The sequence below is a fragment of the Petaurus breviceps genome, unplaced genomic scaffold (assembly GCF_028583685.1).
Source record: "Petaurus breviceps papuanus isolate PSGF00001 unplaced genomic scaffold, PetGlider_PUasm1.0 90925, whole genome shotgun sequence".
NCBI classification, from domain to species: domain Eukaryota; kingdom Metazoa; phylum Chordata; class Mammalia; order Diprotodontia; family Petauridae; genus Petaurus; species Petaurus breviceps.
This window is the reverse complement of record NW_027187380.1, coordinates 33,165,896-33,187,902: the sequence shown is the minus strand read 5'-3', so window position 1 is coordinate 33,187,902 and position 22,007 is coordinate 33,165,896.

Genomic DNA, 22,007 nt, shown 5'->3' with positions numbered 1-22,007 from the left:
AAAGGCCCAGAGTCCCTCTGGGCCCAAATTTATGTCTCATTTAAGGCAAAGAACCAATATAATACCAATTAGAAAAACCAGTACAATAAAAGTGTTTTCTAAATTACCCAAGAAAGAGGGGAAGATATGGAACAGGGAACTACACGAATGAGAAATGGAGAAGTAGGAAACTTAACCTTAATGGTACCATTTCAGCAAAAGGGTGAAGTGGGGGGCTGAGACCATACTAGTCAGACCAATTTTCACTAGTCAACAGTACTGTTTAGAAATAGAAAAAAAAAATCAAAGAGCCAGATTAGAAACAGAAGACCCAGAAGCAAATGAACACAGTAGTTTAATACAAAGTACCCAACTATTGGGAAAGGAGTCCACAAAAACTGTTGGAAAGTTGGAAAGTCATCTGGCAGAAATTAAGTTGAGAACATCTTACACTATGTACTATACACAATAAGCACTAAATAGTTACACAATTCAGGAATAAAAGGTAACTACATATATAAACTAAAGGAGCAGCTATGCAACTTGAGAAGAGTTTTCAACCAAAGAAGAAACCGATAGGATCATAAGCAATAAAATGGATAATTTTTATTATATAAAATTGAAAAGTTTTTGCACAAACAAAATTAATGGTCAGTGCCATCCCAATCAAACCAACAAAAAATTTATCTATAGAAATAAAAAAATAACAAAATTCATCTAGAGGATCAAGAATATCAAGGGTAATAAAATGGGAAATAAGAAAAATGGGGGGAGGTGAGAAATAAAATTCACAAAATTAGAAGGGAAATAGTTACCTGGGAAAATTTTTTCTGAATTTTCTCTGTTAAAGTCTGGTATCCAAGATATAAAGAGAAGTAATTCAATATATATGAACAGAAGCCACTTCCCAATAGACAAATGGCTGAAAAAATGTAAGCAGACCTCAAAAGAAGAAAAACAAGCTATCAACATCCATATAAAAAATGCCCCAAATTACTTACTAACAATAGAAATGCAAATTAAGACAACTCTAAGGATCTACCTCAGAGCCACCAGATTGGTGACAAAAATGGAAAATGGCAATAGTTGGAGACAAGTTGGGAGAAAATACACGCTATTAAATGTTTACATTCTACTAGAGGAAGAAGAGATAACTGTACCTTGAGAATCATAATGACTTCTATAGTCACAAATATACTTAAATAAAACAAACATAGAATCTGGATGTGATTTCATCCTGTATTCTTGGTTTTAGGAAAGGAAACAAAAGGGAGGAAAAAAGGAATATGTTATAGAAGAAGAATAACAGAAATTTATTATTTCCCAAAGAAGGGATCTATGAAAAGAGCTCTTCACCCCCACCTCCCCAATCATGTCTTTGGGGACATAGAATCACATGACCTTATTCTTATCTGCACTGGGTAAAGGAAGGTTGAACACACAGACAGACAGACAGACAGACACACACACACACACACACACACTTATCCATAAAGACTTTGGTATAGAAATACCAAATTAAATTCAACAAGAATAGAGGTGGTGACAACAAAAGGGAAAGAAAGACTAAGAGGAAGATAATAGTCACAACCAAAATAGACCACCTTTGGAAGATTGACCTTTAGATATTTTTTAAATTATTAATTAATGAAAACCAAAAACAAAAAACAAGAAAGAATGCTTCCATTTACAAAGCAGAACAGAGAAAGAGAATTGTATGAGAAACAATGAATCTATATTACATACAGCTTGCTTCTCTGTTCTGTGCATTTTTTTTAAATGCTTCAGTGATTCAGTGATTTATTACTTTTCTTCTTTTTGGCAATACTTCCACTAAATCCTCCTTATCCCTCTCCTCCAAATAACAAGGGGAAAACACAATTCTTGGAACAAATAAGCATAGTCAAACAAAACAAATTCTCACATTTCCACGTCCAAAAATTTATGTCTACCATCCCTCTGTCAGGAGGTGGGTAGAATGCTTCATCCATCACCAGTCCTCTGGAGTCTTGTTTGGTCTTTGCATTGATCAGAGTTGAGTCTTTCCAAGTTGTTTTTCTTTACAATGTTGTTACTTTATTGATTTTTCTCCTGGTTCTGTTCATTTCACTGTATCATTTTATACAAGTCATCCCAGATTTCTCCAAAACAGATACATTCATCTTTTAGTGTGATGCAATAATTATTAATGCCTTTATATACCATAATTGGACCTCCATTGATGGATACCCATTTTGCTTCCAGTTCTTTGCTACAAGAAAAAGAACTACTATAGAACAAGGAGAACAATTTGTAGAATAACAACAATATTGTAAAGATAATCAACTTTGAAAAACACAATAACCAGCCACTATTCCCAAGGACTCATTATGAAACATGCTATCTACCTCCAGATAGACAGCTGGTGGACTTAGAGTGCAGAATGAAGCATATTTTCTTTTCTCTCTTTTTCTCTGTTGTTTTTTTTTAGGAGGAGAAGGGAGAAACATAACTAATGCAGAAATTTGTTTCCACAAGATGATACATATTTATAATGAATTTTTTTCTTGCCTTCTCAGTTATTGTGGGAAGGGAAGAAGGGAGTGAGAGAATTAAGAACAGAAAATAAAAATAAAAATTTTTAAAAGAACTGCTATAAATTTTTTCATACATATAACACTGTCTGCCCTGGTCCCTCTGCCTCAAAGCCAGGTATGTTATATCTCACCTCTCCCTTAGGTTTCTCTGGTTCCCTTAAGAGGGTTTGGGGGTGTCTAGGTTTTCTGCCACTGGCTTCATCAATGGTGGCCACTGATGGTGTTCCCAAATTGTTTGGGATAGGTACCCAATAAAAGTCAGATTAACTTTTACAAAGAAATATTGATTTCAAAGTCATAATCACAAATATACAAACTTATGGCATCAACATATGGTGCTTAATCCCTACCCTCTTATCCCTTCTCAGTCTCTGGGAAGATGAAGAAGATTAGGTTCATAGTTTAGATCAGTTCCTATGAAGGAGAGTTCCAAGTTCTAAGTCCAAAACCCACCTTGGCTTGAGTCCCAGGCACCCTGTCTTCTCAGGGCTTCCCTGCAGAGCTAGCTGACTGGCTGTAATATCCCACCTGGAATCCTGGCTCCATTGCCACTATGGCTCCAGCCCTCAGTAGGACAGAGATTACTATAACCAGCTAAAACTGAGAAAGACGAATGAAACATAATAAACAAAGACTCCAGGTCCATTTCTAAGAGCCAAGGGAAAAAAGAGAGGGAAGACAGGGTATTTCTCTCTCCTGGTTCAGTTCAGCTTATAAATTGTGTGTCATCTTCATCTTCTGGACCCAATAGGAAAGAGCATGTGGGACACAGGAGAAAGTTGAGACTGTCAGTTTGCCAGTTTTAAAGACACTGCCTGTTCCAGTTGTCTAACTGAAGGTTACTCCCTCCCACATGGTAAGAGAACACAGGATGCAGGGTGCCTCCACGTTAAATGATATGGGGCATGCTCCAAGGGCCCTATTTCATAATAGGTCTTTGTTCCTCTTTATTGATTTCATTAGGGTGTAGGCTTAGTAGTGGTTTGCTTGATCAAATACTAGCTAGGGAAAAGTTGGGTTAATCATAGAATTAATCACAAGCATCAGAACTTGAAGGAACCCCTTATAGATCATATAATCCAAACAAAAATCTCCCTCATTTTACAAATAAGGAAAAAATGAAGTGACTTGCCCAGGATCTCAGTGCAAACAAGAGACTGAACACAGATCTCTAGATGGAGTCTTGCTAGTCTAGCACTCTTACCAGATCCTCATTCCAAGGTAGGTATGTGACCAATTTCATGTGAGCCAGCTTCTGTAGAGGTGCACCCCCCCACTCCCATCCCAGCTGGAACCTAAGTATCAACTTGATTGACAAAATAGACTGACTTGACAATGTTCAGGGACTTCTGCTCTAGCCTTCCCTGCCAAGATCTGAACCAGAGCTATTGCCCCCTTGCTAGCAACAATGAATATAAATGATAATAATTAACTAGTTAACTATACTTATCAAGAATGTTTACTTGATTGTGGTATACGGATGTAACAGAATACCATTGTGCTCTTAGAAATGATGAACAGGCAAACTTCAGAAAAACCTGGAAAGATTGATATGAATTGATGCTGAGTGAAGTGAGCAGAACCAGGAGAACATTGTACACAATAACAGCCACAGTCTGTGATGACTGATTTTGATAGATTTAGCCCTTCTCAGCAATGCAAGGACTCATGATGAAAAATGCCATCCACATCCAGAGAAAGAACTATGGAGTTTAAATGCAGAGCGAAGCAGACAATTGTCTTGTTTTGTTTTGTTTTTTCTTTCTCATGGTTTCTCCCATTCGTTATAATTCTTCTATACAACATACTAACATGAAAATGTTTAATAGGAATGTATATGTAGAGCCTATATCAGATTGCTGGCCATCTTGGGGAAGCAGGGAGAAAAATTTTAAACTTATGGAAGTGAATGTTGAAAACTAAAAATAAATAAACAACAAAAAAGGAATATTTACTTGAAAATCTTCAGGATATTTTTCACAGAGGAGGTTAACCAAACTCCTGGAACACTAAGCAAGAAAGATAGCAATAGTACACTAGAAAGAGTTTTGGATTTAGAATTAGGGGAATCAGATTCATGTCCTGGCTCTACGACTTGCTACCTATATGTCTTGAGCCAAGTAATCTAACTTCTCTGGGCCTCAGGTCACTCATCTGTAAAATGAGGGGTTAGAAGAGATGTTCTTTAATGTCCCTTCCAGCTCCAAATCAATAATATTATCATCTCCAGGGAAAGGTCTGGAATTTGTGGGGATTTCACAGGCCTACTCATGAAGGCCCTCCCAACATGTTGCTGGGCCTTTCTCTATGCTGTAGGTCAATAGGAATCTGGTCAGTGCCAAATTCAAGCTTTCTCTCCTTATTCCCTTTCCTCTCTGCAATCCCCAGATGCCCTTCAGTGTTTAATGCTTCTATAAAGTTGTAATTATGAAAAAAACTACTGTAATTCAGGTTTCAAATTGAAAGTATTAATTCCCTGGGGTTTAATTTACTCCATAGAAATCAATGCAAATCAGGTATCACTGTCATAGCCAGTAACTGAGTTTCATAAGGTGGAAGGATGTAGAGATTTGGGGTGGGTATAATGACTTTGGCAACTCTACCCACCAAATGAAGCTCTCTCCATCCAGGATATCCTGTGTTGGCACATTGTCTCGATGGATTTTCATGGGCGTTTAGCTCAGAAAATGCTCTTTTGAGAGGAGTATGATGTCCAAAGTGATATTTGACCTAGCTTCAGAAGACCTGATAAAAGGGCTATAGGGACTCTTCCCTGCTGGCAAGGGTCAATAATGAGTTCTTCAAGTACAAAGAAATGTGGGAGAGAAGAGAAGCCTCCCTCAGAGAGGATGACCCTTTTCTGTCCTCATCCCATCTCTCCCCTTTTTCATGGTTCCACCAATACCTGACCCCAGGGTGGATTGAGAAGTAGATGATTTTTTTTTCTTCTAAACCTTAGAGCCAGTTTTTGTTTTTTTCTCTCATTCAATAGTATGATCTCCCCCTTCACTTCCTTCAGCTCTGAATTAGGAGCTTGCTCTCAAGTAACTGAGGCAGAGCAAAGAGCTTGGGATGAGGAATCAGCAGGCCAGGATTATAGTCCTGGATCTACCTCTTACTCTGGCTAAGTTTCTTCCTTTTTCTGGGTCTCAGTTTCTTCTTGGATAAAATGGGTCAGGGGAAGGTGGACAAATACAAGTTTCTACCTAAATATAATAACACAAGGAAGTATTTTATACAAGTAATTTATACTTTCCCTTTTTTTGGAGGCAATCAGGGTTAAGTGAATTTCCCAGGGTCACACAGCTAGTAAATGTCTGAGGCCAAATTTGAGCTTAAGTCCTCCTGATTCCAAGGCTAGTACTCTATTCACTGTGCCACCTAGCTGCCCCAGTAATTTATACTTTCTTATGAATTTAACTGGCATTAACTCCTCCAGTGAGAAGTAGCATATTATAGCAGATAGGGGATCATACTTAGAATAATAAATACCTGAGTTCAAGGTCTGTCTATGACACATCTTGGCTGTGTGATATGGGGCAAGGGTCACATGTTTAGTCCAAAACAAAAAACTCCCTCAGTAGTTCTTTCATCTTAATGAGTTTTGGAATTCAAGTTATCAGAAACCAAGAAGCAGGTATGAGAGATTTTTTTTTCTTTTGAGGTGAGCAGGAAATCCCTTTTCCAGCCTCTGGAATCACCAGAAATTATTCCTTCTGATCCAATGGTTACTGAAGTAGAAACACTAAATCCAAATTTATCCCTTTAGAAAGTTGTTGTTTCTCAACTGTGTGTCTGTTCTAAGCATGCTAGTATTCTGGTTCACGGAGCAGGAAAGAGAATTGGGGGAGGTCAATTGAGATGAAGGCAGAAACATCCCAGAGAAAAGCAGAACATTCCTTCTGTGCTTGGAAGAATAACCCATATTCATGGAAGGTTAGAGTTAAAAGGGACTTTAAACATGGCTACGTCTGATTGCAACCCACTTCTGCTTCCCATTATTTAGGAAGAATGTGAGGCCTAGAAAAATGAGGAAACTGGTCTCAGATCACACAGTTAGTAGTCTGGCAAAGGCTAAAACCAAGGTTTCCTGATTCTTAATCCTTCAATCTGACCACTATGGCTATACACTATCTTTCTGAATGGGGAGGAAGTAGCAATTACCTGACCTCCTGGAAAATGATCTAGCTCATCTGACTACCACAAGACTCAGATAATTAAGTACCTTCACCTTTATGCCCTTCAGTTTCCTCACCTCTTGAGAGAGTTAAATGACCTCTAAGGTCCCCTCAAGCCAGGAGTTTGCTTGGTAAATATTTAACCACCAGCTTTCCAAATGTATTCAGGGGATATTTTAAAATACAAACGGCATTATTTATATTTTCTCCATCATTTTCTTAAGGCTAGACAATCCACAAACAATAAATAAAGCATTTGCTTTATTAAACAATTAACAAAAACGAATAAGTAAAAATTAAACCTACTCTCTTGAGTAGGTTTAAGCTGGTTCCAGCACTCTCCTGATCTATAGTTCTTTGATAACATCATCATCGATGAGGATTTATTAACTGTTCTTCAGTTATGCTGGACTCTGTGCTCAAGTTGCCTCACTGGGAAGAAAGAACATATAAAAAGGATAAAATAATAATGAGGTAGATAGAGTGTCTGAGGCAGATGGGGCAGGCAGGACGCTGGATGTGAGACACGAGATAAAAATGAAGGACGTGACCAGCCACAGACTATGCATCGATACCCCCACAGTGGACTTATCTGTGTTTTCACAAAGCACTCCCCAAGTACCTGACATTCCAGAACAGCTCTCCCCTTCCTCCTTTCCTGTTCCTCTAGCTTTTCTGTATGACAAAGGCACCTCTGGACTATCTAATATTCCAGGCATTCTGGAGTCATACTTACCCCTCCCTCCTTTCTCCTGCTCCACTTTCCCCCATCCTGTCAAACTGTTTATAGACTTAACCTGGCTAATTGCTCCATCTCCCCCATGCAGAGCAGAGCCTGCTAGGTGCATCACCCCAATAAACACCTTTGTCTTGGAGACAGTCTGAATGAATTCTTTTCAGGACAGACCCTGCAACCTACATGTTTATTCCTAATCATTCTGGTGCACCTTAACATTTTGAGGTGCCTATGAACCCCAATAATAAAAACCCAAGGTAGAATCTATTAAAGTACAAATGAGCAGAACTGACAAAAGACTGGGACTGCTGGAGATGATTTCCTAGAGGAAATGGGACCTTGAAGGTAGGTCTTGAAAGAGATGTAGAAAAATGGTCATTGATTTGTTTAGCAAAATACCTAAAAAAAAAACCAGTCAATAAACCTCTTAGTTACCCTAGGCTGAGCTCAGCAGAACAATGAACCTCTGAACCAAATTTTCTGTGGGATTTTATCACCCAGCTGATGCTCTCCATGAGTGTCCCTTACTCCTTGAAAATTATGCCCAAACCAAATCCTATAGGAGCTCTTCATCTGTACAATGAGGATATCATTTATATAATCTACCTGCTATGTGTGAAATACTTAAACACAGCTACATGTGTTATTTCCTAGAAAATTTAAAATATTTAAAGTGCTTGAATTTCAATAATAGTATTTAGGTCACATATGCCTTGTGAAATATCCAAGAAATGTTTCTCAAAAAAAAAAAAAGTAGATCAGAAAACAAGAAATGCATGAACACTGTCCAAGAAATATTAAAAGATCCAAACATAATTCACCAGGTGTTGCTGATGAGCAGGACTGGTCAAACTATCAATCATCTCTTAGCCTAAGGGGCCTCTCTGCTTACAACTAAGCTGGAGAAAATTTTCTCGTTCCTCCCTTCCCAAAAGCAAAATTTTCTTTCTCACCAACTCTCTACCCTTTGGGTGGGTGGAGATTCCCTGGAAGCTCACTCCTTTTTAAGGGCTTGGAATTTCCTTTCATCTTGGCCTGGCAAGTTAGACTGGCTCAGTTTTTACTAGGAGTATTTTACTGGACAAATTAATAAATCCTCTGCTATATTAAATGTGAGGCTCTCAAACCTTTCACCACTTATATTGGCAATCCACACCATGTTTACAAAAGTCTCAATAATTTATATATTCTTCCTTCCTGGCCTTCCTCTTCCCACTCCCATCTTTCTGTGTTCATTCAAACAAATACAAAAAACCAACTGATAATTATCCACTTTGATAAAATTTGAAAAGCACAAAAACAAACTCAAAATTAACACTTAAGGAGATAAGAGTGTTAAAAGGATTAACCACTCTAACTGTGTAGGACAGAAGTTTTCTTCTTCCTTGACCTACTCCCTACTGAGAAAAGGATAAAGCTAGAGAGCAGTGTTCCCCTTAATGATGATGAGGCAGAGCCTTTACTGGGACCCTATGAAGTCTAAAGACTGTCCAGAGAGACTAGAGCCAATCAGGGAGTAAAAAATCATTGGCATTTGTCTGTGACACTGGCTTGGAGACACCACCTGTGCTCTACTGGGACCTGGAACCTGTTCCCTATTTACTGACTTACATCTGCTCTCATCTTTTTTTTCCACAGCAGGGAGTGGCTCAAGAAGAAAACTATACTATTTATTCATATGTGTGTATACACATATATATACATACACATGTGTATACCTGTATAAATACACATATTTGTGTATATGTATATATGTGTGTGCATGTGTGTATATGTGTATACATATATATCTTATTTGTAAATGTGGAATAAAGGACTAAGCATATATTATGTATCTACTATGTACCAGACACTATGCTAAGAACTTTACAAATATGATCTCATTTGATCCTCTCAAAACCCTGGGAGGTAGGGGTTATAATTATCCACATTTTACAGTTGAGGATACTGAGGCAGACAGAGTGACCTGCCCAGAGTCTAAGGTCAAATTTGAACTCAAGTCTTCTTGACTCTAAGACCAGCATTCTATCCACTACACAACCTAGCTGTCTCAAATCATTTGTATGTTTTATCCCATATTAGACTGTAAGCTTCTTGAAAGCAGGTGATGTTTTTGCTTTTTATTAAAAATAAATAATAAAAATAATACATGCTTGGTATGTTCACTTGACTGGATTTAAATGTCTACTATCATTATCATCATCAGAGTTAGAGGATTACATTCCTAAATCTGAACTTGATGAAGGACCATTCTAGGAGTCTCTATAGCTGAAGTTCTAGGCAAGAAAGGTGTTTCCTCTTGTTCAGGTCCTCTCTCTTTGTCAGAAATGAACCTTATCTTAGTTTGAGGCAAGATTCTTATGTTACAGAGACTTTTCTCCACTTAAAATATCACTTTCTGAGCCATTTTCTGGTTCAGACACTCTTTGTACCACTGCTGGGAGGTGTTTTTTATATAACAGTCCTCTGAGCTAATTATCAATCATTCCTATTCTCCTGTTCCTAAGAAAATCCAAGTATTCCTATGGGTAATAGATGGTTATGGTAAGTTGTTTATATGAGGTCCTGAACAGTCTCTGGAATTAGTCTGTAAACAGGCAAGTTGCCTGATTTCTATACAATTAGGTAAGGAGTTGTTTGTCATTGATCTGCTGATTTGTGTGTCATTTGAACACCAAGATCTTTTATTAGACCTCTACCTCCTTGTTGAAAGTTACAATGATGACCTTGGGTTCCATATTCTCATTTATTTCTTTTAAAGGTTCTTCTGATCTGAATTAAGTTTCTTTCAGCTGTTCTCTCAAATGAAAGATGTTCTGGCTCTGTCTTCATCCTCATCTCTCTCTGAGACTCCATAGCACATCTATAGGCAGATGTGGTTCTCATCCAAACATCAAGAACAGAATACTGTAGGTTACAGTACACATTTCTGAAGGAGTGTAAAGAAATGCCACATCTTGACACCACTGGGATTTCTATTCTGGGTGTCAGCATTCGTAACATGTCCAGCAATGTGTGATGGAAATGTCAAGGCTATCAGTCTCCTTGGGGATGGTAAAGTATAGACTCAGTGATTCATTACAAATCCAAAATCTTTTTAAGTAGTATGCTCTCAAAGTTTCTGTCTTGGTCAAAGATGAAACCTGACAGGGAGCCCATACAATGAGAAATACTTCTGCCATAATGCTTTTGCAATCGTGGAAGCATGCTGGCTTCTTACTGTGTAAGCTTGTGCATAATTGGTGAAATGATCACTCAGGCTCTGACTTATGCTCATACTTTAAGCAACAATAAGCCAATGCATACAAGTTATAATGGTTTACTAGTGCTTATATGCAAATATATTCTCCAAATATGCAGTATGAATTGGTAGCCCATTTTTTTCCCTTTCTCACACATTCCTTTTTTTTTAGTTTATACATGTGCAATTGTGTTAAACATATTTCCACATTAGTCATATTGGCACACTTTTTTTTAATACTAAATAGATACCTTGCACACTTGTTGTTAATGTCCACTGCTATCTTGGGACTGTTAAAATCTTATTAGCTCCAAGATTCTTACTTGACTCATACCCTGGGTAGTAGCAACTACTTTCTGGTGCCAGATGTGGCAGCACTGGTAGCACTGGTATCCTGAATTCATAGCTGACTAGTGCTTCTACCTTCTCTGGCAGACCATATCTAACTTGGTAGTGGTCCAAATATAAACTAGCAGGTTGCTCTCTTAATCCTTTTACAATTTAGGTCAATATACACATGAACTTTTTAGTGACAGCCCCACTTCAAAGCCAAAAACTCTAGCGTGTACGTGTGGTATCAAATTTCTCAGTAGAGGATTGTTCCAAGGCCTCCAAACTGGCATCCACATGAAATACAAAAAGTTTGCTTGGATAGGCATAGTCTAACACTGGAGCCCGTGTAAGGCAATTGACCAAGTATTAAAAGTTTGTTCATACTTGTCCGTTCATCAATCTCCAAATGTTTTAATAGATTACAAAGCAATTCTGCCCTTTCTGTCATTCTGTTTCAGTCATGCATGCATGATTGAGGACATTGAGAAGTTTAGCAATAGCAGCAAAATTTCTAACAAATTCCTGAAAATGGATGCCAAATCCTTAGGTCCTGAAGGTTCGTTGTTGTTGAGTCATTTCCAGTTGTGTCTGACTCTGTGACTCCTTTTGGGTTTTTCTTGAGAGAGATAATGGAATGGTTTGCCACTTCCTTCTCCAGCTCATTTTACAGATGAGGAAACTGAGGCAAACAGGGTTCTGTGACTTGTCAGGGGCGACACACACAGCTAATAAGTATCTGAAGCCAGATTTGAACTCAGAAAGAGGAGTCTTCTTGACTCCAGATCCAACACTCTATCCATTGCACCACCTAGTTGTCCAGAAGTTCCTTAGATATGACCAGTTCAGAAATTCTTCTAACTTCTACTAAACCAGAAGCAATCAATTAATCAATCAATAATCATTCACTAAGCACCTACCTGGGAAGGCTTCTAGTAAGAAATGGGATTTTAGCTGAGACTTAAGAGAAGCTAGGGAGTGTTCATAGTTGGAGTGGAGGAGGGAGAGCATTCCAGGCATGGAGGACTTCCAGAGAAAACAAAAAGGTCAGAGAAGAGTTTTGAATTGATAGCATATAAGGATCAATGAATTGGTTAAATTAGATGGCCCCACAGACCCTTTTCAACTCTTGAATTCTATGATTCTCAGATTCTCTGGATGAACTCACACCTTGCTGTGACACTATGTTATACATATACTTAATATAAATTGTTCAACATCATCACTTGTCATTTTCAAATTAGGCATCTAAGTGGCACAATTGGTAGAGCTCTGGGCCTGGGGCCAGAAGGACCTGAGTTCAGTTCTTACCTAAAACACTTTAGTTGCTAGCTGTATGACCCTAGGCAAGTCATGTAACCTCTGTTTGCCTCAGTTTCCTCATCTGTAAAATGAGGATAATAATAGGACCTACTTCCTTAGGGTTGTTATGAGGATTTAATGAAATAATAATTATAAAGCACTTAGCACAGTGGCTGGCACATAGCACTATATAAATGTTAGCTATTAGCTATTATTATTGTTATGGAAAACTTCAGACCAACTTCCTTTAGCTTATCTGATGCTTAAGTCTCCCCTCATGTTCTCTCTTCCCAAAGATAATGAAGCTATCAAGGCAAACCAACAATTCCGGGTAGTTCATTCCTCCAACTATGTTCTCTTTCAAGTGTTGAAAAATGGCAAGTGTCCCCAAGATGCTTTGGAACATATGTACAAACTGTTTGGGCAGATGAAAGCAGTGTTTTCCTTTTCTTCCTTTACCCTAAGAATATGATAGTTTTGTTCAGTCGTTTCAGTCATGTCTGACTCTTCATGACCTCATCTGGGGTTTTCTTGGCAGAGATACTAGAGTGGTTTGCCATTTCCTTCTCTAGTTCATTTTGCAGATGAGAAAACTGAGGCAAACATGATTAAGTGACTTGCCCAGGGTCACGCAGCTAGTAAATGTATGAGACCAAATTTGAACTCAAGTATTCCAGACTCCCGACCCAGTGCTCTATCCACTAGTTGCTGTAATCTGATAGTATCCACTGCATAAATCTAACATTGAGAACCACTGACTGGCTAACACACAGTCCAAAGTATCCTGAGTTCTTGTTCTGGATCACATTAATCCTCTTTGTCAAAGTTCAGTAGCCTATAAATATTCAAATCTTCCCACTTTTCTATACCATCACTAAAGATGATGCACCAAGGATGGTAGACTGTGGTAATCCCACTGAAAAACAGATCTTTGAGACCTTTCATTACAGATAAAGGAATTTTCCTAGATCATCCCATAAATGTCCAGAAGTCAGTGAGGTAGATTTTGTACATTGCTTCTTGGACACATCCCACATCCCATATCCCACTCATGCCTTATACACCTGTCTGCTTACTGAGATTCTGACTCCACTAATCTGTCCACTTTCTGTTACTGAGAATCACCCAAATCAAATTCCTCAACATCCTCTTCTGTGGTTGGAAGGCTAGAGTCCACAAGATGTTTAATGCAATCACTTTTCTCTATTCTCCTTGTAGGCCTTTGCACAGGATGTATGCAAAGTCAATGCATATAGGTGTGATAGTAATGGAACATAAAGATTCCCCTGTATTGGCTTGGTTTTCAAATTGATTGTGTTAAAACCCAGAGCTTGTTAATCCCACCTGTGGGATGGACTTGTTGATGTGAAAAGAGAGTCCTGAACTGGGAGGAGCTGGTGATGTAGATTTGGAGAGACAAGAGAGAGGCGGAAGACCTTTTTTTGGAAGCAGCACCTCAGTGGAGGGAGAGAGAGAGACTGAGAAGGCTTGCTGGGGCCACTTTGAATCGCCCTGGACTTTTGAGACCTGCCCCCTGAGCTGCCAAGGACTGAGGAGACATGGCTGTTTTGCTGGTACTTTGTCTGTCTGTTTTGATGTTGTTTTGCCAGATTTGTCCACTGGTGAAAGACAGTCCTGTTGCTGAAGAAGTCCTGGAACCTGGCTTTTGTCTAAGAAGCCCTGAGACTGTCCTGCAGACAGAGAGTGAATACTGTCCACTGGTGAAGGACAGTGCTGTTGTTGCAGGGGTCTGGAGACTGTCCTGCAGAGTGAATACTGTCCACTGGTGAAGGACAGTGCTGTTGTTGCAGGGGTCTGGGAACCTTTCTGTTGGTTCAGAAGCCCTGAAGAAGGATTTTCTTGTTGTATGTTTACAGAAATCCTGGGAGAGGGTTTTGCTAATGTTTTCAGGGGTTCTAGGACTGTTCTACAGACAGAGGATGAATTAATGAAGGGACTGGCAATGTATCTTGTGGCCTTGCTAAGCCTTGTCTCCCCAGGAACAAAGATTGCTGAGAACTTGCCTCGTGTCAAGATGAAGAAAAGACCACCATTTGGGTATTAAGTGCTGTGTTTAAACTTGATGTAACTCTGGGGTAGATTCAATTGAGATCCAGGGTGGGGAACTTTTGACCTTTTGGTGCTCTGTGATTGACAAATGAAGGTACTTTACTTATGTTTGGAAACTAATCTCCATTTGAGAAGAGGGGCTTTGTGGTGGACTAAATGAAAGTATAGCCTAGGGGTGGAGAAGTATTTAGACCAGGAACTTTGTAATTGATTGAATGATTGGAAGGTCCTGGGGTGGGGTAGTCCTTGGAGATTATTTAATCACATTTAGTAAATGCTGTATTTGGAATGATGTCATGTTTTGATCTTCTCTGTTCTTAGTTGGTCACTGAATAAAATGGAGAGCACCTATGCTGGTATTTTGAACCTTGGGAATTTGCCTTTCCTTGGCAATTACATTACAATAGGATTGCTTCCCAATTTGTTGCTTGGTTCCAATAAAATAACTTGACACTCCAGAGATGGTGTATCTAGACCAGAGGAAGGGAACCTGTGACCTTGAGGCCACATATGGCACACCAGAGCCATGGATTTCTCCATTCTTCTGACACCAACTAAATCTTAAGAAAGTTCAAACTTATTCTCCTTTGTCATGTTTACTACATCCTAGCCCTTTCATAAAGGTATTTTTCTATAAATCTCTCAAATGGAATATAATGGTAACAGGATCTTATCCAGAACAATAATACATTCCACATTCTCAATCTTCACTATGATGTTGAATGAAGTCCTATAAATTTAGAAAAGACAGACAAATGAGCAGCTGATGATGAGGCCATGCTTGCTGTTTTAGAGGATCTAGTATGGCTTCCTTTGTTTCCAAATGCTGGTCTTGTTGTTCTCAGCTTCTACTGCACCAGGGCTGTATTCTCCTCACCTTTTAACAGAAAGTAGCTCTACCTTTCTGTTCATCTCCTGACAGTGATGCTACTCATGGGTCCATTTAGCCACCCTGGCTTCCTTTCCTTTATCTTTCCAAGCTGAAGAGTTTGTATTCGTGGGCAGCTAGAAGGCAGAGTAGGCAGAGTACTGGGCCTAAAGTCAGAAAGATCTGAGTTCAAATGTGATCTCAGACACTAGCTGTTTGACTTTGGGCATGTCACTTAGCCTCGGTTTCCTAAACTTTCTTTCTTTTTTTTTTTTTTGCTTTTTAGAGAGGATTAGGTATCAATTGGGGTTAAGTGACTTGCCCAAGGTCATATGGCTAGTTTTGTGTTAAGTGGCTGAGGCCGAATTTGAACTCGGGTCCTCCTGACTCCAGGGCCAGTGTACCACCTAGCTGTCCCCCCCAAACTTTAAATATGGATAATAAAAGACAGTTGTTGTATCAGATGAGATAATGATTATAAAAAGTACTTAGCACAATGCCTGACACTTAATAGGTACAATATAAATGCTTATTCCCTCTCCCTCCACCTTCCTTGTAAATGATAGTCATTTGAAATTTGTGAAGATTAGAGCAGGAACTAGGATGAACCTTGTCTGTGTACTTCCCTACCCTCTTTATTTCTGTACATTTAATGAGATACACTATGTTACAGTAACTAACTTGTTTTTAATTTATGTACAATTTAATGATCTTTGTAGTTCCCTCCTCCACTGCTTCATATACTTTATATCAAACAAAAGTCAGGCATATACTAACAATATCTTAGAGCACAATGCCTAGCATATAGCAGGTGCTATGTAAATTCTTATTCCCTTCTCTTTCTTTTCCCTCCTTCAGAGGGTTATCTACAAACCATAAAGGCTACTGCCTTTGCACTTAAATCTTCAGTGTGGCTACTTTGTATTACTTAAAGCCTATACCCAAGGGGATGTTCTATAGCTAATTGAGGGTGGGCCTTGCCAATGGAAATCCTTTGCAGGTGTACATTTGTTCTGTATCCTGCATACTATGTTAATCAACAGAGTAAAAATGTCATGGTTTCATTTATGATTCAAGAGCAGCAAGGACCATCTGTAACTCCAGGATGTGTGCTGTAGTTAGGCCCATTCCCAGGTGTATCAGTCTCTGTAACTTTGCATCTTTACTATGTCTCTGAATTATCAACATTATGAATTTGTTCGGCTTTCCTTCTTTGTGCAAAATAGTAGAATGGATATGTGGCAAATACATCACCAAGATGACATTCCTTCCATGTGATGTTAAACTATTATGTTCTTATCCAAGCCCAAAAGCTACTCTCCTAAGACTTTATAACAACATGTTATTGTTAAGTAATTCAGTCACATCCAGCTCTTTGTGACCCCCATGGACCACAGCATATCAGGCCCTTCTATCCTCTACTTTCTCTAATTCTGTCCAAGTTCATGTTCATTGTTTCTATGACTATCTATCCCTCTCATCCTGTACCATCTCCTTTTCCTTTTTCTTTCAATCTTTCCCAACATCAGGGTCTTTTCTAATAAGTCCTGTCTTTTCATTATGTGACCAAAATATTTAAGCTTCAACATGAGTATTTGATCTTCTGATGAATAGTTGTAATTAAATTTTTTTTAATTAATATGTGGGTCCACAGGTTTTCTTTTTTTTTTTTTTGAGGAGGGGAAGGCAGGGCAATTGGGGTTAAGTGACTTGTCCAAGGTCACATGGTTAGTAAGTGCTAAGTGTCTGAGGTCTATTTGAATTCAGGTCCTCCTGACTCCAGGGCTGGTACTCTATTCACTGTGCCACCTAGCCACCCCTGAATTAATTTCTTTAAGTGTTGACTGATTTGATCTCCTTACTGTCCAAGAGATTCTCAAAAGTCTTCTCCAAGCACCATAATTCAAAAGTGTTGATTGTGTGGCACTCAGCTTCTCACAGCCATACATTGCTACTATAAAAACCATAGCTTTTACTGTATGAACCTTTGTCGACAAGATGACGTGTCTCTGCTTTTTAATGCGCTGTCAAGATTTGCCATGGCTTTTCTTCCAAGGAGCAAGCCTCTTTTAATTTCATGACTGTAGCCACTGTCTACAGTGATCTTTGGGCCTGAGAATATAAAATCAAATACTGTTTCCATTTCTTCTCCCTCTACTTGTCAGGAAGTGATGGGATTAAAGATCTTAGTTCCATCAACATACTTAACACTCAGATTTCTGCCAATTCTATAGTGAAGCTGCTATATAGGTGATTATCAAGTGTTCCCCCTTAGGGGAACATCATCCTTTTCCCAATAAGGTTCTTAATTTGGGCCTACAATGGCCCTCTGCAAGAACACCCCTAAGCTTTCCCATAGCAGATGTACTGTGTGTTGTCCATAGTAGCCTTTTGTCTCTCTGATATAGAGACCTAGTCCTTACCTTATTCATAACTAGAGCTTTTATAATTTTTTTTTTACTATGAACTGAAGTCAGGATTCAAGCTAATTAATTAATGAAATAAAACTTGCAAGTTTATTAAGGAGAAATAAATTATCCAGACATCCTTCTAGATTGCTATAAAGTTCAGAATGGTAAAATTAAATATGTATCAATGAGTCAAGTCACGGGCTGTTTGCATGACTTTCAGTTCTCTCCTCTTGCTCTGGAAAAAGATGGACACCCATTAGCCAGTGGGAACCTAGAATCACCCCACCCCCAATGAAATGCCTATATTCTGTCTAGCTCTTAGCCCTCTGGTTCTCAGCCTATGGCAGAAGCCCTACACAGTTCTCCATGTAGGTGATTAGTATATTGAGTGAATCCTCTATGTAGAAATTTTTGGAAGGACTTTGGTAATTATATAGTCTAAGAAGGTATATATCTGCTGGGGTGGCTGGGGTGGTGAGCTACTTATACTAAGACTATGGGTCCATATTGGCACTTTAAGGTCTCTAAGGGGAAGGGAATATGTATTTATATAGCATCCAAAAGCTACTCTCCTAAGACTTTATATCAACATGTTTTTGTTAAGTCATTCACTGTGCCCTAAATGTGCCTCATTTGAACCTCACAACAACCCTATAGGATAGACACTATTTTTTGGGAAGTGGGGTGAGGGAGGTTGGTTTTATTTGTGGTTTTGGAGAGTGGCAGGGAAAAGTGATAGGGTGCTGAGCAGAACTGCAATTTCATATGTATATGTACAACAAATTCCCAGTACAGTATATCCCTTCATCAAATGCAGACCTGAATCTGAACCAGGTATTCCAGGCCATCTGTGTATCCACTATGTCATGCTGTCTTTGTTTACAGTAAAATTATTCACATTTTATAAATTTAAAAAATTGAAAGTAAGAAAGGTTAAGTAATTTGACTAGGGTCACAGTGCTATCTATACTCCAACCCAACTCTTTCAGACTCCAAGGCCAGTAGTAGATCTTAGACTATTACTGTGCTGCCTTAAGGTCCCTTCCAGCTTTGACAATCTATGATGATTTAACTTCCCTAGTGGGAGCAGTCTGGCCATCGCCTAGTTGATGAGAACTGTTTCTTTGCTGCCCAGAAAGATGGAAATCCCTTCTTAACCATACCTAGATAGAGATGCTCAGGGCTAGGGTGACTGGATTAAGAGAAAACTGAAGCCAGAGAACAGAGATTTTGCCAGGGACTAAGTTTAGTTTAATTGAAATGTACCAAAAAGCCACAGAGAGAAGGCTTCTGGGGGATGTGAGAGCCTCCAAAACTGATTGCTATGTTGATTAAGTATTAAGGGAAAAAAATTTAAGAAAAACAGCTTCATTTGCAAGGGAAGTGAAATGACTAGGGCCCATCATTTGCAATTTTTACAAACCAGAATTTGATTAGCTGCCTCAGAAAAGGTTCCTTTTGTTTTATTCATGAGGAGCTATGCCTGGAGACCTAGATTAAGCCCTTCCCCTACTTCTACCTTTCTCTATCTCATTTCCTTTCTCTGCTTCCTAATTTCCCATTCTGCCCCCTTCTCTCTCCTCTGTACATCTCTGGCATAACAACTGTAATAATACTTTAATTTAATTAGGGATTGCAAAGCACTTTACATTTATTATCTTTTTTGGTCCTCACATCTACCATGGGAGGTAGGTACTATTATTATCTCCATTTCACGTGCTGTTTGAAAGCAAAACCCAGAACTGAAGAAATTTAGGAAGAAGTTTATTAAGTTCTCCAGTAAAGGAGAGAACTAAAATAAGTAGCTTGCTCCCCCTAACTTCTGGGAGTTACAGGCTTCAAACAAAGGAGCGAGGAAACAGTCATCTGATTGGTTGACACACAGTGATTTTCAAACAAAAAATAAGAGAACATAGATTGTTTCAAATAGATTAATTAAAATGTGTTTCTCAGGAAATTCGAAGTTCTGTGCATCAATCTTTGGGTCCTCTGAAGTTTTCTGGGTTCTGTAAGCCCTAAGTTAAGTACTAAACCAGTCTGATATCTAAGCAATACAGTTATCATTTCTTGCCAAGCAAGACTAGATTCAAACAATGCAACAATTTTGTAATTAATAATTTTCCATACAACAGATAAGAAAGCTAAGGCAGAGAAAGGTCAAATGACCTACCTGGGGTCACACAACTAAAAAATATATGAAGCTACAAGTGAATTCAGGTCCTCCAACTCCACAACACCTGGTATTCTATCAGTGGAGAGAACCTCCCCTGGTACCACTACAGAAGTGAGGGATTTGCAGAGGTGGCAAAGAGAAAGAGGAGCCAAGAGGTAATGAATATATTTAAAGATGGAACAAATCTTGGAAGCCATTTAATCCATCTGATTATTTAGGACTGTCATTTTATAGATAAGGGAAGTCCTTTGTGAACCTTAAAAATTATGCAATTTTGAGCAATTAGGAGCTTGTGGTAATAAATAGAGGTACCAGTTTCGGAGGGAAGAAGACTCACATTCAAGTCCTGACTCTGACACATATGACACTATGACTATGGACAAGCCAATTTATTTCTCAGAACTCCAGCAAAATTTCTAGATTATAAATTACAAATGAGTTGAAAATTTTTATCAAAGGTAGAAATTTCCAATTTGGGTAGTTTGCGGCACCAAGAAATATATTACATATACCCCATTCCTACACACATACACCTAAATATGTACATACACACATATACATTAACTCCCCTTTATGTATTGTCCTGCCTACTCAAATGTAAACTCTTTGAAGGCAGGGAATATCTTACTTGCTTTTGTTCATATCTCCAGCATTTAGCACATTTAGTCTGGCATGTTGTTATGATTCAGTCATTTTGCAGTACTTTGATTAATGCGAGCAAGACCCAAGTAATAATTTTAGAATGGACCTTTTATTAAAATGCCATGTTAGCTGATCAGGCCACACGGCGGGCTGAGCCGGCACCACCCCATGTCCCAGGTACAGCAATAGAAAGTGAGCAGCCAGCAACAGCAACAACCCACATCTGGGGTAAAATCTCAGCTTACAAAGGGGGCCCACCCACTAACAGCCAGGTATTACATAAGCAGTGATTGGTCAGTACACACCTTGAAACTCCCTTGCCTGACCCAGAAGCTCACCCACTTCTATGCAGGTGAGCTGACCAGGAAAGGACTGGGACCCAGTGGGGGAGGGCGGAGCTGACCCGCAAATCAGCTCACCTCCTTGAGGTAGGCGGGTGGGGAAAACCAGGCACAACAATTCCAACCATGTCTGACTTTTTGTGACCTTGTTTGGAGTCTTCTTGGCAAAGATACTGGACTGGCTCTCCATTTCCTTCTTTAGCTCATTTTATAGATGAGTAAACTGAGGTAAACAGGGTTAAGTGACTTACCCAAGGTCACACAGCTAGTAAGTGTCTGAGACCTATAGAGCATAAAGGAGCGAGACAGAAGATCCCTGAGAGTAAATTTAGAAGTGGATTTTATTACTGAGGGACTGCCAGGGTCACATACCCAAATCAGATAGTGAGTTGGCATGGACAATGTGCTGGTTTTAAAAGAGATTACAATAGTCAGGTTACATAAACTGAAACTACAATCATTGATTGGTCAGTGTATATTTGAATTTTCCCACCCACAAAGTTTTTTCCCTTGACTGAGGGACAAGGAACCTAGAATGGGCAGAGATAGGGTATATCTGGGGGGGAGGGGGGGAGGGGAGGGGACAGGGAAGAATGGAGCAGGAATTTTATCCTAGGCTGAAATTCCTGCTCACAGATCAATTATGGGAGGAAAGGGTGGAGTTGTGCTGAAATTCTTGGAAAGGTGGAGTTGTGCTCAACACTGGCAACTTTTCCTCAGTCTTATCCATCTTCACCTTGACAAGTGAGAAGAGAAATGCCACTGGGCCTGATCTGCATTAGGACTGTCCAAAAGGGAAACAGTCTGTCTCAGCAACTAGAAGTTGAATCTAGATGACCAACTGCCTGAGATATTGTAGAAGAATACCTATTTCAAGGATAAGCAGGACTAAATGACTTCTGGGGTCTCTTGTACCACAAAGATTTTAGGATTAATTTCTGTCTGGCCATTGTATCTTCTACTCCATCACAAATTTGTCTCTGAAATTGCTGTTAAGCACCCTAATTTGTCTAGTCAAAGGGAAGGTTCACTGTTTCTCTGCCAGAGTTGAACTAGCTGGATGAACACAGGCTGTCACTTCTCTTCTGAGATTCAGCTTTATAAAGTTAAGAGACTGGACTGGATGAGCTCTTTGGGCCCTTGGAATTTTAATATTCTGT